We start from the raw sequence: 22182 nt of genomic DNA, 5'->3' as shown, positions 1-22182 counted from the left end.
CTTTGCTGAGTGAGAAAAGGCAGGCTTCCCAGAGCCTGGGCCAAGCCACAACTAGGAAAGCTGAGCCCTATGGCTCCAAGTAGGCCTCCCTGCATTCTTGCTCTCACCATATGAAATGCTCCCTCATTTTCTTATGGTCATTCCTTGTTTGTATCATTTTTAGGGATCATCAGAGCACCACACTGACAAGCTGAGCAGGAAAACCTGCAAGAGGTCCCCAGATGGGAAGTCCACAGCCTGAAAGACCACAACCAACTCCAGTGACGGCTCCACCTTTTGGAGAGTCCAGTGACCTCCAAGATCTGGTCCCAGAAAACAAGAAATAAAGCCATGGGAAAGGAAGGGGGTCTTCTGAGGAGCTAACAGTCCTATAGCAAAGAGGAGATCTCACCCTGGCAAGCACCCTGAACCCACCACCTTGTGCCAAAGACTGAACATGTCCTAAGTAGGGCTTCCAGGTTCTGAAAGCCCAGGAAAGGAATGCAAGGAGGAGGTGGCCCTCCTCTCTTTCCAGAAGAGTGGAGGAAAGAGCATGGGCACATGGGTACTAAATGGGGTTCCATCAAATGTCCAAGACCCTTGTTGGAAGGTGAAGGCTGTTCTGGCAATAATTGGGGCCACCCAGGACCCCCCAGTGCACCATATCACCCTCACCTACTCTGAGTCCCCAATGTCTGGGAGACATCCTGACCCCTAAAGAAAGGATCCCAGTGACTAAAATAGCCAGGTGGAATGCAAACCTTACTCCATCATTGAGAGGACTGACTAGAGACAGTAATAATGCCTTTCACAGTTTTCCAGCTTTTCATCCACCTGGCACTTAGCATTACACTTCCTCTCCCATGTTTGCTGGATGGGGGTCACATGACTAATTCTAACCAATAAGTTGTAACCAGAAATTTTTGTTCAGTCGCTAAGTTGTGTAAGGCTCTTTGCAACCTCATGGACTATAGCATGCCAGGCTTCTCTGTCCTCCACTATCTCCCAGAGTTTGCTCAAACTCATGTCTATTGAGTCAGTGACATTATCTAACCATCTTATTCTCTCTTGGGCCCTTCTCCTCCTGCCCTCAGTCTTTCCCAGCATCAAGACCATTTCCAATGAGTCAGCTCTTCCCATCAGGTGACCAAAGTACTGGAGCTTCAGCTTCAGCATCAGTCCTTCCAATCATATTCAGGGTTGATTTAATTTAGGATTGACTGGTTTGATCTCCTTGCTGTCCAAGGGACTCTCAAGAGTCTTCTCCAGCACCACATTTTGAAAGAATCAATTCTTCGGCCATCTTTATGGTCCAGCTCTCAAATCCGTACATGACTACTGGAAAAACCATAGCTTTGACTATACAGACCTTTGTCAGCAAAGTAATGTCTCTGCTTTGTAATATGCTGTCTAGGTTTGTCGTAGCCTTTCTTATAAGAAGCAAGCATCTTTTAATTTCGTGGCTGCAGTCACTGTCCACAGTGATTTTGGAACCACAAATGACATGTGCCTATTCTGGGCTGGAGCATTTAATTGCTGATACACAACAGGACCCTTTTTTCCCCTCTGCCATGGAACCAGAGGGGAATGTCCCACATGGTGGCTGCTCCATCAGCCTGACCTGGAGGATAATGACATGGTGCAAAGTTCCCAACCATCCACATTATGGATGTGGGCAAGAACCAAATCTTTATTATTTCAAGTCACTAAGATTTGGGGGCTGTTGTTATTGCAGCATAACCCAGCCTATCCTGACTGAGTGCTTAATGTGTGCTAAGTCACTTCAGTCATGTCCAACTCTTGGTGACCCTATGGACTGTAGCTCGCCAGGCTCCTCTGTCCATGGGATTCTCCAGGCAAGAATGCTGGAGTGAGTGGGTTGCTGTGCCCTCCTCCAGGGGATCTTCCTGACTCAAGGATCAAACCTGAGCCTCTTGTTTCTTTTGCATTAGCAGGCGACTGTTTACCTTTGAGTCACCTGGGAAGCCCAACTGACGCATGGGCCGAAGGTTAACTAGCACAACACAAGGTCAATATCACTATTCCCAGTGACCCACACTGCCTTGTTTCCCAATCATCCACTTTTAATTTTGAGTCCATGTCAACACCTCAGTCCTAACACAATGAAAGTGTCAGAATGCCACAGAATCCTCCTGCCCAGCTTAAAGACTCCAAATTGATTATCTTCTCTAAGTCAAAGATGCCAGCTCTTCAGGATCTGGTAGATTCTAGTTGCATGTTAAGTTCAGGATTAGTCAGCTATAGGTGGCAAGGCTTGGGCTGCCAATCAAATACCAGAAGTTGAACTGTAACATGTGAACCAACATCAGACTCTGGAGCTCAAACCCTTCTTGCCAGATTTGACTAAAGACAAACCAACTTCACCTCTTCCGAGGTTTCATCTTAGACAAGAAGAACTCCCAACTGTGGGTCCTGACTTGATGGATCACCATCTTAAGCTTCACGTCCTGATGCATCCTAGTGGTACTTCTGTTCTCCTATTAATTTTCTGGCTTGCTATCCATGGGATTTGTAGCTTCTAGTCTTTCTTTGCTGCCCACCCTTGTCAGCTCTAGCCTCAGGCCATGGCCTTGGCCTGCCATCACCCCCCCTCTCTTCCTGTTATTTAAACATTTCCTAACCCTACCATCCCCAGGAAGTTCTCTTGGGTGATAGAGCCTGACTGATTGGTACTGAGGCCCCACCCTACCCACCCTTAGAGCTCCCCATCCATCCACTCCCATTCATCACTATACACTTTACACATCTTTACTGTCGTATAAAGCTCTAACTCAACCATTTCAATCAAGCATGCAGGCAGAGGGAAAGAATAAATGAATGTTTATGAGCCTCTGCAATGAACTAGCTTCTTCCCCTCACTCACCTCTTCATTCAAGCAGGATGGTGAGAGGTTAAAGATATAGATTCTGGTACCTAATTATCTGGGACTGAACCTCTGCTCTGCCATTCACTAGCTATGATTTAGGCAAAGCACTTGACCTCTCCGGACCTCAGTTTCTTTTTTTTTTGGAAAACAGGAATAAGTTATGATGGCCATTAACAAATTGTAAGATTACTACGGTTACTAAATGAGTCACTAGATGTCAAATGCTTAGAACAATTCCTAACACACAGCACTCAATGGATGTGAGTTATTATGATTCACTTCTGGAGTCTTTAAACGTGTCAGACACAGGAGAAACAAAGAAGAAAAAAGACCTATTCATTCATTCATTCATTCATTCAACAAATATCAATTGAGAGCCTGCAACTGACCCACACTGAGCTGGGAGCTGGCGATATGTGTTCCTACCCTCATGAAGCTCAGAGTCTGGTAAGAGAGGGCGGGGGACACTACACATAAACAGCTCAAAATACACACCAGCAAGGCATGGGCTAGACCAGGAAGGGAAGGAATGAGACACCGTAATAGAAACTGGGAGCAGCAAAGAAGTTGGATGGTCAAGGAAAGCCTCTCTGATATTTAAAGTACAATATGAAGATGAAATGGAGCCAAAACACAGAGGGGAAGAGTAAGGTGGCTGGAGGGGACATGAGGTGAGAGAGGCAGGGCCAGGTCATTCAAGCTCTGTTGGCCGCTGTGTCCTGAATGCAACCAAAAGCCACTGGATGGTTGTAAGCAGAGAAGCAATAGGAACTCACCTGCATCTTTCTGTGGGGATATTGTCATTTTTCTTTCATTCATTTCTATTTATTTATTTGGCTGTGTCATGTCCTAGTTGCCACATGCGAGATCTTCAATCTTCATTGCAGCATGCAGGATCTTTAGTTGGGGCGTGTGGGATGTAGTTCCCAGACAAGGGATGGAACCTGGGCCCCCTGCATTGGGAGTTCAGAGTCTTAGCCACTGGAGCAGCAGGGAAATCCCTGCAATTCCTCCTTTACTAAAAAGGAAACTGAGGCCCAAGGTCACACTACTGATAAATGGTGCAGCTGGAATAGAACAGGTCTCGCAAGCCCTAGCTCAATGAACCTGCCAATTCACCACACACTGCTCACCCACCCACGTCCCATACAGTGGGAACTGAGTGCACAGGGTAAGTGCTCATTACCTCCAAATGCCCTTCACCTGCTCGTGGGGTCACAGCGCCTGCCTTGATTTAAACTCATACCACACCCAGGACTCTGCCATGTGCAATTGGCTGTCCAGTGAAAGTTTTCACATCAGTGGTTTCTGCAAATGAACTTCTTCCCCGCACTTCTTCCCACCACTGTTTCCATCCCCCGCAGTCACCAGAGTTGACACCCAAGCCAACAACCACAGGTAAACGTGTCTCTCCCTAGGACACAGAGTTAAACACACAACCACAGAGATGCGTCTTGGGCCCAGAATGGAAGGGGCCAAGGTGCCAGGGATGACAAATTCTCCAAGAATCCAGCTCAAAGCTCCCTCCCCTCAAGAGACACCCCTCCTCAAAATAGGCAGAGGGGTCAGGAAGACTCGTGCAAACAGCTGGTCCACAAAACCCCACTGTGTCCATGACTTTCCCCACCTTGGCACTTTCTATTTTTATCAGGAGGGTGAGAGGGGGTTGCCAGGCGGGGCTACGCTGCTGTTTATGTCTGAAATTTGAAAAGATGCACAGTGTACTTGGGAGAAGGCGTTTGCAGTTAAAGGAATTTCGAAGGAGAATTTCAAACCCAGCAGGGTGAATAGGTGCCTTGTCCTCTGGCTTTTGACTCTGGAAAAGCCACGTTTCCAACCAAGGCATGCAGAGGGGCCAGAGATGGGGAAAAAACGCACGGGTGTGAGATTTGGACAGGTAGTGGAACCCAGCTCACCTGGGCACAGGCAACAGCTGATTTTCAGACTGGGGGTGCTGGGGGAGGATCCCCTTTGACACTCCAATGTAATTTCTCTTTATTTCTTCACCAGATAATTCATAGACTGTCCTTGTCCTCTTACACCCCCACTCACCGTTAGTCATTCTCTCCTCTGTGTCTGTCATCTTTCTCCTCTCTATTGGGGAGTTTTATTGAGTATTAATTTTATCAAGTATTAAATTTCTCATGGGCTTTCCTGGTGGCTCAGACAGTAAAGAATCTGCCTGTAATGCAGGAGACCAGGGTTCAATCCCTGGGTTGAAAAGATCCCCAGAGGAGGAAATGGCAACTCACTTCAGTATTCTTGTTTGGAGAATCCCATGGACAGAGGAGCCTGGCGGGCTCCAGTCCATCAGGTCACAAAGGGTCAGAGATGACTGAACGACTAAGGACGCACACACAAATTTTCTCATATATTCATATTTGCTTCATATTGGCTTTAAGCACTCTCATTTGTCAATTTTCTGTTTTTGAATTAAATCGTAAGTGTTCCCTTGGTAGCTGTATAGTGCGCGCACGCACACACACACACACACACACACACACAGCTTAGGACCTAGTCAACCATTTTACTCTGTAGGCATAGCAGCGGGACTTGATGGTCCTATTTCTTCAATTATGGAAAACGGGAAGCAAGAAAGAGCAATTAAATGACACCACCCCTAAGTTGAAATGAATTTTACCATGTCCCTTTTCTTCATCCTTCAAAGGTTAAAGTGGCTCTGAAACATTTCTGTGGAGAACTTCTAGCCTGAACTATACATGCCCTTATGAAACCAAGGATCCTCAGGAAGGCTGGCATGGCTTTTGTGGGGCTGGATATCTGACTTGATCCGGGACCTAAGAAGGACTTACTGCCATGATTCCATGGTGAGATCTGGCCAGTGTGTATAAAAAGATCATAGCTGTTGATCTCATTCATTTGGGCTTACAGGTAAATGCCATGAAGCACCAGACTCATATCTGTGTCTATAAGCTGCAAAAATGCAACAGCAGTTCAAAAAAGGAATTTAAAGACTTCCCTAGCAGTCCAGTAGTTAAGACTCTGCTCCCAGTGCAGGGGGCACGAGTTCTATCCCTGATCAGGGAAGATTACACATGCCTTGTGGCGCACTGCCCCTCAAAAAATCATTAATTATGTTACTGAACACTGTGGGGACAAAGAGAATTTAAAAGTTCATTAACCACAAAGTCCTAATAGCCACAAGATGCAACTGTCAAGCAATCAAACCCCAATTGTATCTATGGCTGATTGAAATTCATTACTTGACACTTGTCCACATTTCTTTTTCTCTAAAACCCCATTACCTACATCACTTTTCTTTGGGTGTCAGGGTCTCTGACATATCCTTGCATTTCTCTCCAAAGCGTCTTTTCCTCCCTGTTTTCTGCCCTTCTACTTTCTCCCTTCATTAGCTACAGTATGAAATTAAAGTATATTTTAACATTTGTCAACTACAATTTAATGTTACCTGTTCTTATACTGGGGGCTTCCGTGATGGCTCAGCGGTAAAGAATCCACCTGCCAATGCAGAAGATGCGGGGTCGATCCCTGGGTCAGGGAGACGCCCTGGAGGAGGAAATGGCAACCTCCTTGAGAAGTCTTACCTGGGACAGCCCCTTGACAGAAGAGCCCTGGCAGGCTACAGTCCATGGGGTTGTAAATAGTCAGACATGACTTAGCAGCAGCAGTTCTTAAGTTAAATGCAGACGTGTGGAATCGCAGACCCAGCATTTCCCTGAGCCCCAGTCCCAAATTTCTCTCTGCTGTCTGGCCACCTCCCCCTGGGCGTCTCTCCACCTCGGAAAACCAAGCTTGTCTACAATGGGACTTGCTGTCTTGTCTCCCCAAGCCAGCTGCCCTTCCCCACTGCCCATTTCCTGATGGGACTCCCCATTTCCAGGCATCCAGCTTCAGAAGGTTGAGACCATTCTTGATTCCTGCTTCTCTCTCTCTCCCTCAAGATCCAGTATCTTTGATTTTCCCTTTTGAATGTTCTTTCCTGTCCATTCTCGCCATCATAGTATTTATCCAACCACCCATAGATGAATTTTGCTGATCCTTCAGTGTTTTGACACATACTATATTTTAAATTTTTAAGTTAATCACCATTGATACCCCATGGAGATCTAGATATTTGCTTTCTCAAGGAAAACAACAACTACAGCTACTATTACCGCTGCTAGTACATGACCCAGCAACACGGAGCCTGAACTCGCAAATGGGAACATTCAGGTGAAGCGGGCTAGTGGCTGGTGGCTGTCCCTTTGGACAGGCCACACTCTCTCCAGTTTGCCTCTGGTTTGAGTAAAAGAAGCCAAACAAAAAGGAGTACTCATTGGAAGATGACATTTCTATCAAGTAAAAAATAGACAAAATTGGTCCATCAGTGAGGTCAGAACAGCGATCTCCGGTGGGGGTCGGGGAGCAGGGAGCGGGCAGCTATTGACTAGAAGATGAACAAGGGAACGCTCTACACCCTGATTTGGTTGTGGTTACAATGGTGTTTGTAGATGTGAAAAAGTTCACTGATTGTATACTGAAAATGTACTTCATTCTATGTAAATAATACAGCAAAAGGAAGAAAGGGAGAGGGAAAATGATATAATGCCTAGTACCAGACAGGTGCTCAATAAATGACTGATATTAACATTTTAAGTATGAGGGTTCTGAAGCCAGGAGGCCTGGGTTAGATGCCTGGTTCTATCATTTAGCAACAACATGAACTTGAGCAGCTTCCCTGTCCTCAATTGCTTCATCAGTGAAATAAAGCCAACAAGACCTCATTGAGTCACTGTGAGGTTCAACGAAGCATTTAGCACAGGTCCTGGCACATAGTAAGCACCCAGTAAATATTACTGTGAAAAACAGAAAGTTCTGACACCGGTTACAACATGGATGAACTTTAAAGACATTATGCTAAGTGAACAAGCCATGAATAAAGGACTAACACTGGGTAACTCCAGCCACACGAGCTACCTACCTAGAGTAGTTGGACTCACACAGACCCAGAGTAGACTGGTGGCTGCTGGGCACTGGGAGGAGGAAGGGCATAGGGCGTTTACTCTTTAATGGATAGAGTTTCAATTTGTGAAGACAAACTAGTTCAGGAAGTGGATGGTGGGGATGGTTGTACAACAGTGTATGTTTACTTAATACCATGGAACTGAACTGTATATTTTAAGTTGCTAAAATGATAAATTTTATGTGTGCTTTATAATAATAAATGACAAATAAATAAACACACCAATAAATATTACTATGATGATGACGTTGTGCTAACCCATGAAGAAACTGAAATCCCATTTTTTTTAAACTTGGAATTTTGAGACTAGCCAGACAGCCCTCCAGCATTTTAATAATGCCTAATTTTATGCCTATTTTTATGATTCTTTCAAGATCAAAATGCTAACAAGTGAAAGTCCTAAGAATAAAAAATAGTCTACTAAAATACAGCTTTGTCCCCTTATGTATTCTGGGTTTTCTCCTCTGGAAGGAATACACAGTAAGAAGCCAAATAGATGAAGGGCAGTAACTAAAATGTCAAGAGGACTATCCCCCAGCACTGTATACCAAATGAGTGCCAGATTTTGTGGGGAAAAGCCATGCCTGTGTCTTAGGAAATAAAAAAGGTCGAGCCCAATGTGACAAGGGCTGGGCAGTCAGTTCCAAAGACTCTGATGGCTGGAATAAATGGAAAAACAAAGAAGAGCCAGCTCAGGTCCAGGTGTGGGAGATGCCCTGGGATTTAGGGTGATGAAGAGAGAAGATGGGGAGGCTCCAGGAGCTATGGGGTCTGGAGTTACCTAGAGAAGCATCCTTCTATCCCTCTTCTTACCCCAGACCTGTCATACTGGTGATGATGATGATGCTATGATGATGACTATGATGGCAGAAACCAACACATTAACACCTCAATCAGCATCACTCCCTGCGTATCCTCAATAATAAAGCACAAGTGAGTCACGAGTGAAACGTTTGCCATGACTTCCTCTTTTATAAATGGCAGGGTTTATTGAAAATAGAATCTGCAATGAATTCAGGGGGAAAAAAAATCAAACTGAATCTTCAAGAAATGAGAGTTTCCTCAAACACGCCCTTCAACTTCTATGTCTTAAGTGACACAGCACTTTCCTGTTACTGTACGTCATTGTTCCACACAGTCCTGCGTGAAACTGTAAATGTTTCATTAACGTACCCCATGCTTTTTATTATTAGAACCTTTCCCTCTGAGTTCATCACTCACACACTGTTGAAGAAATAAAATAGCATTTTTCAAATGTTCCACTAGTTCTCAGAAGACTTGGCTTCCTGGTTCACAGTTCTGCTATAAGAAGGCTACTTCTATACCATATTTCTATGGTCCTTTGCTTCAGAAAGGATCACAATGTTTTCTACACACATTACATATAGTGTTAATCATTGCCATGCTCTAGGAGGTGAGTATTTTTAACTTTTTTTACAAATGCAGAGACCAGCAGACAGAAGAGAATGCACTTATTCAAGGACATCAAACTGCAGTGAAGGGGACCAGAGAAGAAAACTAACCACCTTGCACCTTGAGCTAGATCATTCTCTCAGTGCTGCCATCCCAGCTCCTATTCTAATTCTCATAACAATTTCATAAGTTTGCTCCATTTTACAGATGAGAACATCAAGACCCAGTGAGGTTACACAACTTGCTCCAGATGTCTGTGCCAGAACTGGGATTTATGTCCTATAGCTCTTGAACACACAGGGACCCTTCCCCTCCTCAACCCTGTTTTGTTGCTTGAGATAAGCCTTTTTGTGGTGGCCAGCCTGAGAACAGTCTGATGGTTTCAACTGTCCACAAGTTTCAGTATCAACCAAAAGCATGACGTAGTGGTTAAGACTCAACAAACTTGTCTATGACCATCCCAAGCAGAGTTGGGCCTGGTTAGTATTTGAATGGGAGACTCAACAATCTCTGGCGGCATCGGTAGGTGCAAAACACCCAAATGGTGAGAGGGAAAGGTTGTCTTGGCTCTGCCCTTGTCAGTCCACAGCCGATCTTGGGCATTACACATTAGAGGGACAGCCACAAACAGAAGTTTCCAGAGAGCAAGGAAGCCAGAAGGAAACTCCTTCAGGAAATAGTTGAAGGACCTGTGGGCATTCCACTATGAGAAAAGACATAGAAACTCCTCTTGGGCTAAATGAAGCCTGTCCTGCAGAGATTGGGATAAATCTGTTGTTACGGAGGGCAAGCTAGAACACTCACTCATACAGGGGTATTGGAAAGATGCTTCAGAGGAATTCTGCAAACATCTTAGACTTGAACTGGTGAGGCATTTACATGGCATCACCATGACAGGGTCAATAACAAGCACTCCATGGTAATACAGTTACACGGACCAGGAGACTGGCCGTCCTCTAAGCGTCAGTTTAATGGAGAGTGGAAACCAGCTTCCAAGATGCCTCTCAGCCCTCCCCAGACCCATATTCACATCTTTGTGTGTCCCTTCTCACACTAGTTCAGGGCTGGCCCTATGTGACCAACACTCTACAGTGAACATGACCATCTGTGACTTCCGAAGCTAGGGCATAAAAGCATTATGGCTTCCCCTTGGGCTCTGGCATTACTCACTGTCATGGAAGCCAGGTGTCATGCCATGAGGGACTGGCAGGACCCATCCAGAGGTGACCTGAAGCCACTGGCCAAGAGCCAATCCATGTGAGTAAGCCACTTGAGACCTGGATCCTCCAACCTCAGCCAAGTCTTCAGATGATGGAGCTGCAGCTAACATCTTGACCACAACCCCATGAGATGGCCCAAGTCAGAACTGCCTGGGCTGGCTTCTCTCAAATTCCTCATCCATAGAAACCATGAGAGACAGTGACTTAAGCCACCAAATCTTGGAGTAAAGTGACACACTGCCATAAAAACTGGAATATGGAGCCATGGTATCCTAGAAGGGCTATCTCAAGTGCCCTGTCCTGGAACGCAGCCCCAGCCCGAGTGAAGACCCAGAAAAAGTTGTCCTCAACATTCTCTAAGAGCCCTTCCTAGCTCAGAGATTCTCTTGTTCTGTAATTCTGTGACTGAATGAGTAAACCTGCTGGAAGATGCTTCTCAAACATAAGCAGATACAGAAACACCTAGGGGGACCTTATTAAAATGCAGATCCTGAGTCTGGGGTGGGCCTGAGGGTCTGCATTTCCAAAAAGCTCCAGCTGACCCCGCTAGAATGTCAACAAGTCTGAGCAGCAAGAGGTCAGAACTTCCCAATGACAGCAGACCAGGTCAGGGCCTGGAGAAGGCAGCGGGCAAACTATAAAGCGTTCAGCAGAGGAGGGAAAACCAGGATCAGAAATACTACACAAGACTTCTCTTGTGTAGACACCTGCATGGAATAGGGGAATATCCATATGCCACCAAGGGCTTTCAGACACTCTAGTCCTTTGATTTGCTGAACACGGTCTTTAAAGTGTTCAAATGCTTTCCCATCATGCTGGGTTTTCTGTAGCCTGTAAGGGCAGGCAGTGTGCAGTCATGCCAACCCACACTCATTCACTACCTCTCAGCCTCTTGGTGTGTAAAATGGGAATAAGAGCCACCTGCCAGGCTGTAGTATCAAGCAGTGTCTGGCACGCAATAGGTGTCTATTATATGCTTTCTAGCCTCAATACAATCTAGATGATCAATAAACATTCATTCCCTTCATTACAAAGATTAACCATCTAATTAATATTTGTCCTTGAATATGAATTATCCTTCACTAACCCCGCCTGTCCTGAGACATATGTCAGACAGGACCCATTTCACAAATGAGGGTATGGTTTGTTCTCACCAGAGAGCATTAGCTGAATGAATACTGACAGGGGAATCCATGACCTTCCTGTTTGAATTTTAAGGATTGTCTTTTTTCTAGAAGGGTCATTTCCTCTGGTCTGGACACTAAGGTCAGTAACTAGTAAGATTTCATCCCGAAGACACTGTTTTCCTGCGAGGGGTTCTGAGCACCACCTTGTCAGCAGTGCCCAAAGTATTCTGCAACTAAGATACCTGACTCAGAAAAACCAATAGACTCAGGTGGAAAAGGGGTGAAGTCAGAGCCAGCAACCAAGGGAACACCTTATAGCCCAGCTCCCAGGCCCAGCGGGTGGATTGGGCACCATACCCTCCTCAGGCCCAGAACAGAGAAGGGGATGGGGGGTGGCGGCAGCTCCAGAGAATGTGCTGGGCCAGGGTCAGTCCTGCCCCTCCAACAGGGGGAAATACCCACACAATTCTAGAGTAGTCACACTGGGGAAACTGAGGCAGTCTGGCCCCCTTTAATAGAGGAAAAACTGGGTCTATTATCGCCCTAATGGGCAGCTCACAAAGATCCCACCCCCTGAGCTTCTCCATTCAGTGCCTACCCAGTGATGAGTGTAGAGGCTTCTACCACACTGAGCGAGGCCGCTAAATCCTAGTGTCAGTCACCAGCGTCTTCCTCTCAAAGGATGCTGAAGGCCGCCAGCCAGCCTGCGTCCCCCAAAAGTGCTGAGGCTGAACCCGCGGCTCGTATAGCAGCAAAGAGAGTGTAACTTTGGGTATGAATTCAGACCCGCCTTGAGAGGTAATCCCATCACCCTCTGAGCCTCAGTTTTCACTTTTTTTTTTTTTTTGCGGGAGGTAAAGTAGCTGTAATATGTAGCTCCTTGGGCTCTTTGGGAATTTTAAATGCGATAATAATGCGTATTAAGCAACCAGCTCACAGAAAGTCTTCAAATGCTGTTAGTTCTTTTATTCTTTTGTCTGGAATCAAAATTAAGGAGGGTGGTGTCTGCAGCTACTGGAGAATTCCTGCTCCGTTTGAAATATCCTTGTCTGTCTCTCCTGGATTGTGAAGACCCTCAACCTTTGGAGCTGAGGCTTCCAGCCCCCAGCACGCCTTCCCGCAGTCCCCGAACCTCCTTTGCCCCCTCCGCACTCCCCTGCCTTCTCGGCGCACCCCTTCCCCAAAAACTTTCAGCCAGTTCCCCAGGAGGGTCCTTCCGGAGCGCCGCCCGGAGCAGGGGGCCGCGCCCCTCGCTATCGCATCTTGCGGAGCATCAGCCGCAGACCCCGCGCGCGCGCGCCGGGGAGCCCGGTCCGGCCGTGGCAGCGGCGGAGCCCGGCCCGCAGGGGGCTGCCAGCGCCGGTGCGGCCCTCCGGGGCCCCCTCCGACTGCGGAGCGGCCCGACCGCATTGCAGACGCGGGGCCCTCCAGCCCTTCCCGCGCCGCCGTCCTCCCGCCGGCCCCGGGACTGCCGGGCCGCGCCGCCGTGGGGAGCGCTCCTCTCGCGCCCTGCGCGCCGGGCGGCTTCCCCAGCTGCGCGCCGGACCGGAGCGGGGTCCAGCGCGCTCCAGCAGCCTCTGCCTTCCCCTCCCCCTGTCAGCCGCCCCTCGGGTCCCCCGGGGGTGGGGTTTCCCTTCGCGCTCGACCCCCCCGCCCCCTCCCGGGCCCTCCCCTCCCCCGCCCGCCCCTATGTATGTGTCACCGCGCGCCGTACCCGCCCGCCTGCCCGCCCGCCCACCTACCTTTCCGCCGCTCCAGAGGGGGCTCGCAGAGCTGAGGACGCGCGCGGCGCTGCTCAAGGTCTCTCTCTCAGCACCTCGCCGGCCGGCATCTGACACGGGTGCCAGGGGGCTCCGGGCGCCTTTCAGCATCCCTTCCCCAGGCCGGCCGGGACTCCGCTACCCAGACGCCGCCGCTGCGGCCACCGCCCGAGGGGACCTGCGGACAGGACGCCGGCAGGAGGAGGGGAGCGCAGCGCCTGCCCAGAGCGTCTCCCCCGCGGCGCGGCCAGACCCGGGCCTCCCGGCCCCAGGTGCCCCCGCTGTCTCGCCAAGTGTATGGGACTGAAGTTCTTGGAGAAGGAAGCCCAACTCTTGAAGGTAACCGTCTCCTGCCCTCCAGAGGGAGGCTCTCTCAGCGCGCCTGGCGAGCAGGGGGAGATGCTGTGGCTCCCCCTCTGTGCCGGAGGCTGAGCTGCCTCGGTCTCCCCCTCTCCCGGGAGGCGTGTGCTGCGGACCCCCGACATCCACCCGCTGCACCCGTAATGGACTTGGGCAAACTTTCTGGCTGTTGCAGACTCAGCGTGGATGGGGCGAGGGAACACGTGATGAGGGGCTCCTGTCTCCCGGTCCCCAGAATGAAGGAAGAGAGAGCAAAGGAGCCTTCGCTCCAAACTCCCGTCTGTTTTCAAGTCTCGGGGTCTGGGAGGAGCTGTAGTGGACAGAGTAGCTACTTCAGAGTCAGGGACTGTGGGTTCCAATCCTGCTGGGCTACTTTTGAGTTGAGGGAGTGGGGGAGATGCTTCATCTTCCGGAGCCTTGGCCTGTCCTCTGTCTGAGGGGAAAGAGGAGGCTTCCTGACAGCAGAGTGGTTGGACACTAAATGAAATGACAAGGCAGTGTGTCAGGTACCCAGCAGGTGCCTAAGCAGAGGCTGAGAGAACTCCCCCATTTGGTCCCACTTCCTTGGCCACTGGGAACCTGGAGGTGAGGAAAAAGCCGGGAGGAATTGGCAGAACCTGGGACAGGGCGCCTGAGCTGCCCACAAGAGAGCCAAGAGCAGTGCTCTGAACATGCCACCCAGGAGGAGCATTCCTCAAGGAAGAAGAGGAGAGATGAGGCCCCATGGCCACAGGTATCCTTTCCATCTCTAGGTTCCCCTACAGGAGAAGCCAGTGATGGTGGAGCAGGATGGGATAACCTCAGTTTCCCCTGGGGTTGGGTAGGCAGTTGTCAGTGTCAGTGGAACCCATGTCCTAGGCTAGAGCAGACTGTAGGAGTGGGAGTGATCTCTTATAAGGGGACAGGATCCAACCCAAACTTTCTCTTCATTCTCCTCCTTGCAGTCATAAGCAGGGTTCTGATGGGGTTCTTCGAGAGTTTCACCACTGAGGAACCCAGGGTTGTGCATTTTGATCGATGTGTAAATACTATGGGAGTGGCTGGCTGCCAGGAGGGAAGAGAGGAAAATGCAAAGCTAAATTGGGTTAGTGTGACGTTTCAGGTCTTGGATGCTGCAGTGGGTGGGTGTCTGACAGTCTGGGGGAACCCTGAGCCTTGGAAACACTCTCATCTCTGGGGAAAGTGATTCCAGAAATGTCTAAGGGGCATGGGTAAGACTAGAATGTAGGTTTTCTGAGGCCACAGTCGATCACTAGTCCTGACTGAAGGGTCCAGACGTCTGGGATCAAATCCTTCTTTTTCTTCCTTGCCTTCTGGGTTGCCAAGGAGACAGGACAGTCAGGTTGCCTGAGCTCCTGGGCAAAGGGGCTTATAAGGCTCAGTGAAGTTTGAGGTAAGGGTGTTGACCTGTCAATCACTGGGCCAGGAAGAGACTACCCAGGAATGGAAAGGCAATAGGGGAGAAAAGTCAAAGGCTTGTTAGAGGTGAGAACGTGGGGTGGGGGGAAATGATGATTCTAACCTGGAAGATAAAAGTACAGAACAAAAGATCTCTCCAGTTTAAAAAGTTTTGGATGAAGGATATTCAAAAGGAAGAAAATATCTCTCAGAGACATGCTGGAATTCCTCAGGTGACATAGAGTTGTGTTTAAATTAGTTGTACTTCTGTGCAGTTTCTAGCTCAACACCAGGCACATTCATTCATTCTCTGATATCTGCAAGCGCCACCTAGGTACCAGGCTCTGTGCTCAGTGCTGGCCCAGAGCGGATCTCTGTAAACGGAAGGTTTGACGTGACCCAAGCAAAGCTCTTAGCACAGTGCCTGCCACCAGACAAGTACTCAGAGCTGTTTGATATTATTATTATTACTGATTTTAATATTAAGTAGAAGGTTTTCTTTCACTAGAAATTTTCAGTGAATTTCATACTTAAATTGAGATTCTCCCTTTGTTATCTGAAAGCCATCTGTTCAACAGCAAAGAATTCAGAAAGGGAAAACATATATTATTACTTCTTTGGGGTGGGGATTCTGTGTGTTTGAGGGGTGAGAACCTGTGCTGTCTGAGCCCTTCCTCACACCTATGCGCACATTTTGCCCATATCACCTCACACGCACAGTCCCATCCCAGGCAGCCTGCACCCTCACCTGCTGAGATGGGGCGTTTCTCCATCCTCACAGACCCAGAATGGCCTGTCAGAGTCCCCAGTCAGAGTTGGAATCCAAGAGAGAGCTCACCTCCTGAGCTGGTAGAGAAGAGCCATGTGGTTGAGAAGCCTGCCGGCCAAGGCAGACACGGGTTCAAATCCCAGCTCAACTAACTTCTGGCCACATGACTTTATCTTACTTAGCCTCCCTGAGACTCAGTTTCCTTTTCTCTAAAAAGGGGAGGAAAACCTCCAATTGGGGATTTTTATGAAGATTAAAAGATATAATATAATGCCTTGTTCAGCTCTCAGCAGGCACCACAAACCTGAATTCCTCTCCTCTAGCGGTTTCTAGCCACCCCCTCCACCCCAGGGTCCCAATTCTGTCTCAGTGAAAGACCATGTGTTCAAATTTTGATGTGGATTTTTTTTAACGATCCCTTCTAGAACCTGGTCCCTCTCAAGGCCCCTCTTGTTAGATGCTAGGAAGACCTCAGCTGAGCCAAGGGAAGCCCATGGGCCCCAGTTAGAAGTGTCATTTTTAGCCTGTTCCCACAAGAGCATCTAGCACAGGAGTTGTCCAACTGCCAGTTTTGAAACCAATTTAGTGGCAGTTTAATGGAATAGCAATAGTGTCTCCCATGCTGCAAAGGTAAGTATTGCTTCTAGAAACTTTGCTTTCTGGTATATACTTTGCAGTTCTACAGAAGCATATTTGTGTTGACAATCTACATATATATGCATTAATGTACACAAATTTGGTATTTGTGTAATGTATTTCTCACTGGGGGTTGCAATCAAAAGAACTGGAAAGCCACTGGTCCTGATGGTGTTTTCGTCTCTGAGAAACTCCTGCCTCATGGTCCCAGCTGGCAGGCACTGGGGCATCCTTGCTGCCCTCGTAGGAACAAGACCCTTAAGTATCTTGGAAGATGGAAGCTGGAGGTGGGAGTGGAGGGCAAGTTCAAGGAAGAGGACAGGGCTGCTTACAAGTAGAGCAGGCGAGGGGACAGGGCTAACTGGCTGCCCTTGGAAAGGGAAGCGGGGTCTATGGCTGGGAACACATCTTGAAACAGGAGCTGTCCTCTGCTGCTGTCACCAGGCCACCTCTTGGCCATGCTCCTATCATATTTGATGGGAGCTTTACTGCCACGCTTAAGAAAGCCCTGTTCCAGGGGGCAAAGGCCAGGGTTGTCTGTGTGGCATCTGCCCTGGGGTGCTGGGGTGGGGACTGCAAAGGATCAGCTGCTGGGGGCGGGGCAAAAGTAGGGTTCGGGGGAGGGCGCGGGATTGAGGCAAAGGGAGGCCAGAGAAAGGGGGAATTTGTAGGGAAAGCGGTAAAACGGTTCCTTTTTTCAAAAGTTGAATCCAGGGCAAGAGCGGAAACGGTAGGGTTTACTTTTAAAAACTCAGAGCCTTCTTGTAAGCGGCCTGAGTGTGTGTGTGTGAGTGTGTGTATGTGTGTGCTGGGAGGGCGGCCCTGCGGGCTGGACTGGGTGTGTAAGAGGCGACTTTTCTCCCTCTCAATGGCCTTACAGTGTACCCTAAAGAAGCTTTTTGTTAAACTCATGAATAGGTGGATTTGGGGTGTGTGGTGCTGGGCACCACGATCGGGATATTTGGTTACCTTTGAGGTTACATGTTTTTCCTTTTAAGACACACACTCTGAAAAGAAGCCACCTCTACTGCATAGGGTCTTGGGGGAGGCGGCAAGGGGGGAGCACTTGCCTGTCTCTCTGTAATTGATTTGACTTGAGGAGCGTGGATAAAGAAGGATAAACTCAAGACTGGGCAGATCTCGGTGTCCAGCCTGTGGGGAGACAGCCTCTCTTCTGTCCAGGGCTGACACTCTTCTCAGCCCTTGGACTCTGGGCCTCAGAGATGGAACATGGCAGTTCGCAGACCACTGATGTCCAGGGCTTCAGGGCCAGGGAGGACCCTCATTCAAGAGATGGCAAAGGGGGACTGAGGCCTAAAAAGGAAAAGGTATTGTGCACCAGGCTGTGCAGGTCGATGAGGATCTGGATGGGAACATCGCCCTTCAGGCCCTCATCATGAAACATACCATGTTCATGGAAACCTCATTCATTCATTCATTCTTTCAGCAACACTTGCCACATGCCAGGCACTGCAGTAGGTGTGGATAACACAGCAGTACATCAAACAATTTGCTCTTCCTGCCCTCCAGCTGCCCATGGCCTAATGGGGAAGGCAGGTTATAATCAACTTGACCCTGACTCCTCATTTCTATAGACAGTGGTTCTAAACTGGAGAACTGTTGTGCACCCCAGGGAATATTTGGTCATGTCTGTAGATACTTAGTGTTGTCACTGTAGAGAGGAGTGATACTGTCTGTTGATCTTTAGTGGGTAGAGACCAAGGATGCTGCTGAATATGTATGATGCACAGAACAGTGCTTCACTTCAGCAAGAGAGAATTACCCAGCCCCAAATGTCAATAGTGCCAAGATTAAGAAACCCGGCTCCAGATCTTCATTTAGTTGTTGGGTCAGGCCATGCCCGACTGTGTCTAACAGCAGGAAACTAAGCTGGGGGGTAGGAGGGCAAGAAGAGAGAGTGTGGCAGGTGAGTAAGAGTAAGACAACAAACGAAAAAAAGAGCCAGGGCCACAGAGGTAAAGTAGAGATAATTTGGACTTTGGTGGCCCAGATCCAAGTTGAAATCCTAGCTACAAGCACTTGGGCAAGTCATCAGCTCTGAGCCTCAGTTTCTGTGCCTATGAAATGGGGCTTGTGAGATAGTTTGAGAGAATTCAAGATAAAGCAAATAAAGGACCTGATACACAATACAATAAAGTAGCAGCTGTTATTATTATCTGAGGTTTTTAAAGGTCCCACTCTGGAAAGTTACCGCATCAGCCAGTGTAGACATGTGATTATGAGGTCCAAGAAGGTTGCTGTTTAGAGCACGGTTGCCATAGTAATGCCTTCTGCTTTTAGGGGTGGGGGGTTAGCTCCTCCTCCTCATACATATAGCTCTCAGCAAGGGGTGAGAAGATGGGGAAGGCTTTGCTTCAACAAGAAGCCCAGTGTGTGCATTCGCCACTGTGAGGCACCCTGGACTTGGAGTCACATGAACTGAGTTGTGTAATGTGAGGAAATTGCTTCACCTCTCTGGGCCTCAGTTTCCTTATCTGTAAAATAGAGATACTAAGTCCTGCCCTCACAGGTCCAGATTAGTGAGAAGTTACTGTCCAGGAAGCTGCCTTGAGGGGATGCCTGTGAAGCCCAAGCTGGTTTTGTATCTGGTGTACATTGTACCTAAGCCAGTACTGGGCACACACAGACAGGCTGAATGAATAAATGAATGAACAAACCAGTGGACTGTTGCTTTATAAACTCCTTTAAATTCTTGATGAGGAAAGTGCCAACAATACCCAGCTGGGCATCCTCCACTTTGCTGATCTATCCCAAGAAGACCAGAAACCAGGACCTATGGTTCCCATTGCCTGCTAGGGTCAGGTTACTGCACCAGGCAACAGCTCCCTCTAGAGGGAACTGCAGATACAACCATTGAGCTGGGACAGCCCCAAGAGCTGGATCCCCATGGGGAAAGGGAGGTAGAAATGGGACTTTAGAACTGAAAAGAGGACCAAATCAGGATCAGGCACCCAGAGACTTATCTCAGTGCAGGCATGTCATTGAATCCTTTCTTTAAAATGGGACCATTTGTCACTCACATGGAGTTGAGATAAATTAAGGCCTAACTGAAAGCCACTATTCAAATGGGTGGATTTGAGAAATCCAAGTGACTCACTGGTAAAGAATCTGCCTTCCAATGCAGGAGACGCGGGTTCTATCCCTGGGTTGGGAAGATCCCCTGGAGATGGAAATGGCAACCCATTCCAGTACTCTTGCCTGGAAAATTCCATGGACAGAGGAACCTGATGGGCTACAGTCCATGGGGTTGATTGAGGGACTGAGCAGGAACAAACTTCTCTGAGCCTTCTCAGAATCATGAAGTCTCAGAGCACAGGGGGACTTAGGGAGAATTTAAATCACCTCCCTGGGACACTTCCCTGGTGGTCCAGTGGTTAAGACTCTGCACTCCCAAAGCAGAGGACATGGGTTCAATCACTGGTCAGGTAACTAAGATCCCACATGCTGCAAGGTATGGCCAGAAAAAAATAATCCCCTGCCTCCTTCATCATACAGGGGAGGAGACTGAGTCCCAAAGAGGGGAGGGCACTGGACTTGGTGGGGGTGCAGGCTGCTCTTGGCAGAGTCATGGTTTTAACCAGGCTGCTGAGGCCTCCATGTCACATGTCACATTCAAACCAGTAACAGGAGGTGCTAGGACACAGAAACCCTGGGTCATCACATCTAGGACACAGAAACCCTGGGTCATCGCATCTACCTATGGACACACTGTGTCCTGGGACCACCCATCGCCCACCATTGGGCCACCTTCTGGCTCTGTCCCTCCAGGGTCCTTGCTGGTCTCAGGGTTGTTTTGGGGGAGAAAACCTATTAGAAGAGAAAAGTCCAAAGCCAGGTGGAGTGGAAGCCACATTTTCCCCAACAAACTCTGGGTCTTGGCCTGACCTTCCCACCACTACTTCCCTCCCCCGTCAGGGGTGCTCCCTTCCTCCCCAAACCCCTCTTTTTGACCTGCTTGTCCGAATGGCTCAGGGGAACACCTGGATTCTAAGATGACTCAGGGATGCAGCAGATGTTTGTCCGTTTTACAAGACTGGAAAGGGGGCCTAGAGGCTCTATCCCTAGAATCAGAAACATTGGAGGAGTTTTTGAGAAACAGGGATTCCTGAGCCATATGTGCCCCCAGAGATTGCTGGGGGGAGGCAAGTTAGGCAGCTGTGTTTTTCAAAATCTCCCCAGATGATTCTAATGCAGCCCCATTTCTGAACCCCTCGTTTAAAGTCCAAAACTGTTCCTCTTGTTGCATTTGATTCTGAGCCCAGCCCCTCCCTCTACCCCTGCCTTTTGGTATGACTTATCCTCCCCTTTTTTGCAGACAGAACTACAGCCTCTGCCCCTACCTTTATTCTTTAGAGAAGTGAGAAAGTAGAGGCCTGCCTCCCCTCTCCTGTGGGAGAGGCTACCCACTCCAGTATTCTGGCCTGGAGAATTCCATGGACTGTATAGTCCATGGGGTCACAAAGAGTCAGATACAACTGAGCAACTTTCACATATCCCCTCTCCTGCCTGAGACAGGGACCATTCTTTCATCATACAGTTGTCCTTGACCCGGGATTAAAATACATTTAATGTACTTGAATGTAAAGGTACATTCTGCTCTAGAGGCAGAAGCTAGCCCAGGGTTCTCCAAAGTGGAACATTCCTTCCCAAGATGTCAATAGGCATTGCATGTTAAAAAAAAAAAAAAACTCATCCCCAAGGGTTAAACAGAATAAAAAGTGCCCCTTTCTTGTAGGACTTCTCACTGTGCTAATGAGCATTGGAAATCACCATCAAGTTCCTCACATTGAATATGACCAGAGCACTCTTCTTCCCTAGAGCAGAGTGAGGTTCTCGGTCTGGAGATGCTGATCTAGGCAGTCAGCCAGATCTGATGCTGCAGCAGGAATGAGGCTGCAGCACCAGGGCCCCAGGGGCCAACCCAGGACAAGGGGGACCCCACCAAGGAGAGCCTAAAACCCTAAACCTCAAACACAGTCACTGCTGTGCTTAGTCTCGCCGTCGTGTCCAACTCTTTACAACCCCATGGAGTGTAGCCCGCCAGGCTCCTCTGTCCATGGGAATTCTCCAGGCAAGAACACTGGAGTAGGTTGCCATGCCCCAATCCAGGGAATCTTCCTGACCCAGGGATCGCATCCAGGTCTCCTGCATGGCAGGTGGATTCATGACCATCTGAGCAAAGTTGAACCCAACCTCTCCTTTTCCACCTCCTACCTGCCACCTTCCGTTTAAACACTGGTCTTGCTGGGAGTTCGTTTTAGTTCTTTATTTCCCTAGATTAAAAAAAAAAGAGAGAGAGGTAGAGCATTCAGTGTGGTTTACTGGAGGGTGGGGCCCTGGCTCCTCCTCTGGCTTCTGCCTCTGAGCAGGGTTCTGTCTCCAGACCAGGCTGGTCTCCCTCCAACACACACACCCCCACACCCTGTCCCCTCCCCTTGGGCTGCAGGCCTGACCCAGCGTGCTCTACCCATTGTCTGACTCCAGGGGGCGCCAGTCTCCTGTCTCTGTGAGTAGCACGCCCCCGCCCCCGGCGGGGAATGGCAGCCCCAGAGCTTAGCAGAGAGGTGCCCTGTCTCCCTGCCTGTCTCTGTCCCCCTTCCTCACGGCTCCATCTGTGGGTGTCACCCC

The 22182-nt window shown here is 48.9% G+C and overlaps 2 protein-coding genes across 3 annotated transcripts in view; one reads left to right on the top strand and one right to left on the bottom strand.

Annotated features, from left to right (window-relative positions):
• Positions 1-13434, bottom strand: part of LOC110132184 (myeloid-associated differentiation marker-like) — a 113349-nt gene extending 99915 nt beyond the window's left edge. For both annotated transcript variants that reach the window (XM_070478362.1, XM_070478363.1), the window contains exon 1: positions 13353-13434. The gene's annotated coding sequence lies outside the window, so the exon portion shown is untranslated. The remainder of the gene's footprint in view (positions 1-13352) is intronic.
• Positions 13435-13621: 187 nt separating this feature from the next.
• Positions 13622-22182, top strand: part of ACAN (aggrecan) — a 69388-nt gene continuing 60827 nt past the window's right edge. Inside the window, exon 1 of the mRNA XM_070478364.1 lies at positions 13622-13709. The gene's annotated coding sequence lies outside the window, so the exon portion shown is untranslated. The remainder of the gene's footprint in view (positions 13710-22182) is intronic.

Source organism: Odocoileus virginianus, chromosome 16, assembly GCF_023699985.2.
Source record: "Odocoileus virginianus isolate 20LAN1187 ecotype Illinois chromosome 16, Ovbor_1.2, whole genome shotgun sequence".
In the NCBI taxonomy this organism is placed as follows: Eukaryota; Metazoa; Chordata; class Mammalia; order Artiodactyla; family Cervidae; genus Odocoileus; species Odocoileus virginianus.
The sequence above is the reverse complement of the archived record's forward strand: the minus strand, read 5'-3'. Positions and strand labels throughout refer to the sequence as shown.